Source organism: Palaemon carinicauda, chromosome 33 (assembly GCF_036898095.1).
Source record: "Palaemon carinicauda isolate YSFRI2023 chromosome 33, ASM3689809v2, whole genome shotgun sequence".
Taxonomy (NCBI): domain Eukaryota; kingdom Metazoa; phylum Arthropoda; class Malacostraca; order Decapoda; family Palaemonidae; genus Palaemon; species Palaemon carinicauda.
This window is the reverse complement of record NC_090757.1, coordinates 72,779,282-72,786,781: the sequence shown is the minus strand read 5'-3', so window position 1 is coordinate 72,786,781 and position 7,500 is coordinate 72,779,282. Positions and strand designations below refer to the sequence as shown.

General features: G+C 37.0%; 1 pseudogene; it reads right to left on the bottom strand.

Annotated features, from left to right (window-relative positions):
* LOC137626244 (uncharacterized) overlaps positions 1-7,500 on the bottom strand; it is a 22,876-nt pseudogene that overhangs the window by 756 nt on the left and 14,620 nt on the right.

The following is a 7,500-nucleotide window of genomic DNA, read 5'->3' as shown; positions in this document are numbered from 1 at the left end:
TTCTCAAAATCCACAACAACCTCACAAACTGATGTTGGTGTTAACTCTGTGATTTTTCTTAGGACAGCTACGTAGTCCTTTTTCTTTCTTCTTGACATTAGGACAAAGCACAATGGAACCTGTTTCAAAATTTCATCCTTCTTTATAAAACTGTGGACATTTAAAAGTTGAACAAAAGGGGTACGAACAAGTTTAAAAGTGCCGTCCACGTACCAAGTTTTAGACTTGGACATGTGTTGCAACTGAATAGACGTTGCAAATATGAGATGCCGTTGCCCATTTTCAAATAGATCAGCTTGAAGAAAGTCCTGGGTAACATGATCTCTGTTTAATTCAAAACTGGTATCTTCAGGGTGTTTTGGACGTTATCCTTCTCTGGCGCGATTGGTGCATCTGACTAGAGTGTTTATATTTGGTAAGGGAACATCTGAATTTTCACAGCTTGAGAGTGCTTTCTTTGCTATGCTATTTCCCCAGATGATGCAAATGAGCATTCCAAAGCTGACCTTTTAACGAAAGCTTGTGTTGATGTTTTGAGTTCAGCACCAGGATCCCCAGGATGTGCGTGTTGGTGGTATCCACTTTTGAAGTTCATTGTTCCTACTTGCTGTGAAATTGTTGCATAGCACTTTTTACCACGGTAGCTGCATATCCATGTTACTGATACAGACGACTCTCGCTTCCTGGTGTACGTGAAACCCAATGAATCAGCGAGGAGAGAGCTGCCTTTTCCTGTTCCACCGGAAACAATTTTGTAGGTCACAGGAGTCTCTGCAAGGATAGTTGTGGGTAACGCTTCATCAACTAATGAGGTTTCTGCAACTGGCGTGATATTATCAATAGGAAGTAAGATATTGAAGTCATTGGGTGTGTTGTTGATTGTTGAAGGCTGCTGTTCGACTGGGAAGGCATCAGAAGGATCATCGGCATTGGCACCTGAAACCATGTGAATGTAAAATAGTGTATTCCAAGTGCTATTTCTCGCAGAATATGTTGACGCATTCAAATGAAAGCGAGGACCCCCCCCCACACATACACACACCCTAGCCAGCTATATGGTCTTATCAACGGGCTTAGGAAAACAAAAAGATAATTATGAAAAAGATAATAGGAAAACAAAAAGATAATTATAATTGTAACTGAAATTTCCATCCAGTCAGGACAGTTTGGGCAACACCACATGAAAACTTGACCAGCTTTCAATCGTCTGTTTATATTCCGGTACTCAGATTGTGATATTTCTGTACCACATAAGCAGTGGCGCCACTTGTTGCATCCGTCACAGATAAGGGCTTCCTGTCTTGGGCGAACACACAATCCACATCCTGAGCAAAGGGAAACCGTTGATGCTATGGTGGTATAAAAAGGATGACTGAGAGTGCACGTCCACTAGAATTAGGAAGTAAATACTGAGCAGATCCACTAGTCTCAAAGGAGCCATGGTGAGGCTTCCAACCTTGTGCCTCTGTTCACTCTATCTGGCATAGAGTTCAGTAACTGTTCACCTCCACCCATCAACAAGCTAGCTGAGCCACTGCTCAGCTAGCTTGTTGTTGTTTTTTTTCTATGTTGTTAGGTAGTTAGGTAGGTTCAGCGTCCTCCACCGTTCTGGGTATAACTTTGTAATGGTTTACATTAACTTTGTAAAGTTTAATATTACAATTTACATAAGGTACTTATGTGTTAATACTATTTGAGGTACATAGCAGCCATGCATGGTACATAGCAGCCAGATACATAGCAACCATGCATGGTACATAGCGGCCAGGGATGGTACATAGAAGCCAGTGGTACATAAGAGCCAATGGTACATATATTGGCGTGCTACTGTTATAAGCACACATTGAGTATGTGTTGTTTCAGATGTATGTAAATGGATAACAGAATACATCTTATTAGCTTTAAAGTATTTATTCTATAAAAACAACAGAGTTAAACATCTCCATCACTGGAGGAAGCTGGTTGGTCAGATGACCAATTCTGGTGAAGTATAGATATGAACTGACTAACTTATCGATATCACAGATATCGTATGCTTAGTTTATATTAGACTCGTCACAAACTCGGAAGACACCTGCATCCGGTGACGTCACAAACTTTCACACGCTGAGACAATGTGTTGACGTTTAAGAAGAATGTCATATTGTCGAGGTTTGCATTGTATGTCCTGTTTATGATTTGAATGACTACAGCAAGTCCTACGGCTAGCTCCTTCACCTAACATGACATATTACGTCACGTGTTTTAAACATGTAATATTAACTATTCTAATTATTACATAAGCTCGGCCAGCTATCTCATTTTTTTCACAAAAATTTAACAAGCCAAAACATGGTTACTAGGTGTGACTGGACATATGTATTATTCTTTGTTTAACTTTAGCCATAATCAACCGAGGACGAATGTCCAAATAGGCACATTAAAAAATAATAACAATAATGCATACAAAAAAGATATTACCAAGGCAAAAAGAAAAATGCATGATAAAACAAAGATCATATATATGGTACATTGCTAGCAAATGATTATATGGTACCAAAAAAAAACTACTGACTTATATATGATTCGGTAACTTGTTAAAGAATAATTGTTACCTTTGTCAGAAACATAATACTCAATTTTTTAGTGCACAAACACGAATTCATGGTACGTACACGTACCACGGTTTCGTACATATATATATATATTTATATATAGGGCTGATATATTCTATTAGATGCCCATAGATTCTGTTATATATTTTTTTTTTCTCTTTTCTTTTTTAACATTCCGGCTTATATATTTTTATTAGATGCCGAGAGAAAAAATGATTTATATCTTTTTTTTTTTTTTTTTTTTTTTAAATGTTGTTTTAAATGTATTTTTAACAATGCAAATGTAGAAAATTTCCTCAATTACATATTACTAGCGTACTAACAGCTTTTCTTACAAACACTTCCCGACAATTTACTCCTTTAGCGAATGAGGTGGCCACACAAACGGCTTTGAATTGAATCAAGTAGGGAGTATTGTCGGGACTAGGCGAATCGTTCCTTTGTAGCTGCTTGCTGTGCCGTAACCTACGCCAAACAAGGATGTTCACGGCGATAAATATCACCACCGTGATACCCAATCCTGCTAGTAGTATGTGGTGAAGGATTTCCTTATAAGTCGGTGACAGGTGGTCCCTTTCGGTAAGTTTCATCAACCGCTTTGCCACATGTCCGTTGTACGGGAGAGGAAGTGCTGGCATTGTAGAGGTCCACGTGAAGTTCGCGAAGTAGGCTCGTTCTCTGATGATTGTCCGTAGACCAGTCACCATGGAATTCGGGGAAGTCCCGACACAACCATCTGCTGCGACGAAGATGTGGCTGAAGGACGTGGATCCGTCAGGGCATGATACATTGAAGCCGTCCTTGTCGTATCGTATCCACGAGCCATTGTTCAGTCTGCAATTGAACTCATTATTGTCAAAGGGATAAAGCTTATCCAGAAAATTTTCACTTGTATGGGAGAGAGCACCGTCTAGCACTATACCTAACTCGCATGAATCCATTAAGTTTTTATGGAATTCAAATGAGTCAGCTGTACATATTTTTCTATCCATTGCGTCTGAACAGTGAGTTAATTGATTTAAGTCTTTAATGACCGTATATGTTTCCTTGTCTGGGGAAATCAATACGTGTCCTGTCAAACTGGATATTACTGGATTTGAGTGATTCGTCATGAAAGTCGGAAATGGTGATATCCTGTAAGATTACCAGGCATCAGAAGAATCAAAGGGAATTGTAATCATAATCTTGTTATTATCTACGTTTACTGTAATTAGACTGTAATAAAATTCTAACCTATGTTCGTCTTACAAAGGAACATAGCCTAGTATATCCCTTCCGTTCTCCAGAATTAACTTTAAGTAACTTATAGGCAACAAATGGGGCGACAATACACCTTTAGTTGCTAACGTGATAGCTTCTACATAATCCTTGGATTTCTCAATGAAATGTGCAATTCTGTTATGTATGTGATCTATCTTTGAATCATAATACGTTAATGTTGCCATCAAATCCTGTACTTCCATAATTTGAACGATATTATTTGAATGTTCATTTACTAAATCCATAATTTTATTGATTGAAGCTAACTGATTCCTTAGTTCTGACATAATCAATTCATCTTTATGAGTCAAGAACTCAATTTTCTTATTTTGATTACTAATTTTAAGACGATTGGAAATTCCTAAACCTAAACTTGCAACAGACCCAAAGATGCTTAATGCAGCATAAATAAACGGATTCCGTCTTTCTTTATGTTCCTGTCCTACAGTCCACATCAAAAGGTCATAAGCCAAAGATCCTGTCTCGCCAGTCTTATTTTTCAAGTCATCAGATAGCATCAATGCAACTTTTAATGTTGATCCAAGCAAACTCTCTGTAGTCAAATGAAAATTTCTTCTATGCAACTCATCCAATGATGCAGAAAACCTTGAAATGGCGGTTCTTAAGCTAATGACATCATTCTCTTGAAGAAAAATTGCTTGCATATTCACTTCTACAATTACGTTGGTTGATGTAATAAAAATGTCTTCTTGTCTTTCAACTATATTGCCATATTTAAAATATATATTTTTAGTCTTAGAGCTCATCCCACACGAGAAAAATGTCTGAGCGAACAATATCACTCCCAACAACAAAAAATTCATCTTGGAAACCTGTAACAAGAAAAAATATATGTAATTACTCCTGTATTAAAAAGAAAACTTTTAATCACATAAAAATAAAAAAAATAAAATTTCCCTCACTTCTTTTCCTCTCTTTTTTTTTAATTTCTTATGTGAGCCAATGGTACTATTCTCTCATCCGTGGGTTGGGATACGTTTTGAACTCTAAACCTATTGGCCGTTAATGTTTCCAAAATGTTAAATGGGCCTTCAAACTTAGGTGTTAGTTTATAATTGAACCCTTTTCGTACATTGATTTGAATATATATGTTATCACCCACGGTATATGTTTTAGTTGGTTTCGCTATTTTATCATGATTCCTTTTCATTATGATTTGTGATTCTTCTAAATTCTTTCGAAGGATATCATATCGACTTATACTTGCATTTATACATTCTTTTAAAGGATTTGATAGATTAGTTGTAGGCGTTAATACATTGAAAGGTGTTCTAACTGGGGAACCATACAATGCTTCATGCGGTGACATTTTAATTGATATATGATATGAATGATTCAGAGTACTCAGTGCCGCCGGTATTGCAATATCCCAGTTGGGGTCTGATCCTCCTAGTATTACCCTCAATATATTCAATATCTTCCTATTTGCTCTTTCCACCAGCCCATTTGACTCTGGGTGATATATCATGGTATTTATTTTCTTTATGTTGAGGAATTCACACAACGAGGTAAGAAAATGATTATTAAATTCACCACCCGAGTCTGAGATTATCATGTGTGGAATTCCATGTTTACAAATGTAACACTCGTAAAACTTCCTAGCGCATTCAATCGCAGTTTTAGTTTTAAGCGCTATTAGTTCTGTATATCGAGTTAAAGCATCTATAATTACTAAGAGGTGCTTATTTCCTCTGTCTGACTCGTAAAATCCTGTTAAAAAATCTAAATGTATTCTTTCAAAGGGTTGATTGGGCACAGGATAAGCTCCTAGGCTGACAGGTGTTTTCGTATGCCCTTTGTTTTCCTGACATGTGCGACAATTAGCTATGTGTCTTTTTATATCTGTAAGCATTGTATGCCAATAAAACAATGATTTGGCTTTCTGTGACATTAATGAGAACCCAGGGTGTCCATGTAATGGATTTGAATGCAACCAATTCAGGACAGTGGAAATAAGTGAGATTGGTACTACTACCTGGTCGTTAGTTACGTGTGGTGTATTGCGGGTTTTCCTTGTCACAGTCCTACGCAGAATATTATCGTTGATTATATAATTCTGCTGCTTATACTTTATATATTCCTTTTCTTTATGATTGCCTTTCAAAGCATTTATAATTGTTTCTATTTTCTGATCTTTTCTTTGCTCAGTCTGTAACAATTCAGCGCTCCAGCCTAAATCTTCTTGTTCAGATATTGTTTTTACAATAGGCATGGATGTTGATATATCTATTAATTCAGCTAAAGGCTCCGTACAAGATGACACGGGGTTGCGTGATAATGCATCCGCAATGATATTTGCTTTCCCAGGTAAATACCCGATTCTTGCGCCAAAATCTTGAATGATCAAATGCCACCGAGTTCGTTTAGGGCTGTGGTTGAAGCCTTTAAAGAACTCTGTTAGTGGTTTATGGTCAGTAAGAACCTTAACGGGATAACCGTAAATTATGAACTTGAAATGCACTAGCGAATTAACAATAGCTAGCCTTTCCTTGTCTATTACTGCATACTTACTTTCGGAAGTTCTCAATTTTCGAGAATAGAAAGCTATCGGGAAAAATTGTTTATCATATTGCTGAAGCAATACCCCTCCTACTCCTAGGTCTGAGGCGTCTGTTGCAATGAAGAATTCCTTACCGAAGTCAGGAAATTTTAAGATAGGAGAACTACACAGTTCATCTTTCAAAGTATTAAACGCCTGTTGATGTTGCTCAGACCATATGAAATCTACGCCCTTCTTCGTAAGATCAGTTAAAGGAGCGGCTATTATTGAATAGTTGCGTATAAAACGCCTGTAATATCCACTACAACCCAGAAATTGCTGTATTCCCTTGACATTAGTAGGTATGGGAAAATTACGTATAGCCGACACCTTATCATGGACTACTTTAAGACCTTGGCTTGACACCATGAAACCCAAATATATTAATTCTGTTTTGAAAAATTCACACTTACTAATCTTTACCCTTAAGTTATGTTGTCTTAATCTCTGTAGTACTAGTTCTAACTTACGTAGATGTTCTTCTAAGGTGTTGGAAAAGATTACAAGATCATCCATATAGGCATGCAATATATCCCCTAACAAGTCTCCAAACACTATGTTAATCATTCTTGTAAATGTTATAGGAGCACAACGTAAACCAAAAGGCATCCGTAAAAATTCATAATGTCCCCTGGCTGTGCTGAAGGCTGTGTATGGGATACTATCTTCTTCTAATGATATCTGGTGAAAGCCTTTAAGTAAGTCCAAACTGGTAAAATATTTATTCTGACCTAACAAAGGGATCGTTTCCTCGTTTAGACGACGAAAGTCGACGCAGATACGCCATGTTCGATCTTTTTTCGGTACAACTATTAAAGGAAAATTATAAGGGCTGTTTGATTTTCTAATGACTCCTTCCTCTAACATTTTACCTACTTCATCATTTATTTCATTCTGGAATTTCATAGGAAGTCTGTACGAGGGTACATATATAATTTTCTGCTTGTCCTTTAACCTTATTTGATGCTCGATCACATCTGTTTTTCCTAAGGATCCATCCGTAGTGGAAAAGACATCTTGATATTTAGTTAAAAGTTCAAAAATTTTCTGCTGAATTTCTCCGTCTTGAATGTCTTTACTGATTTT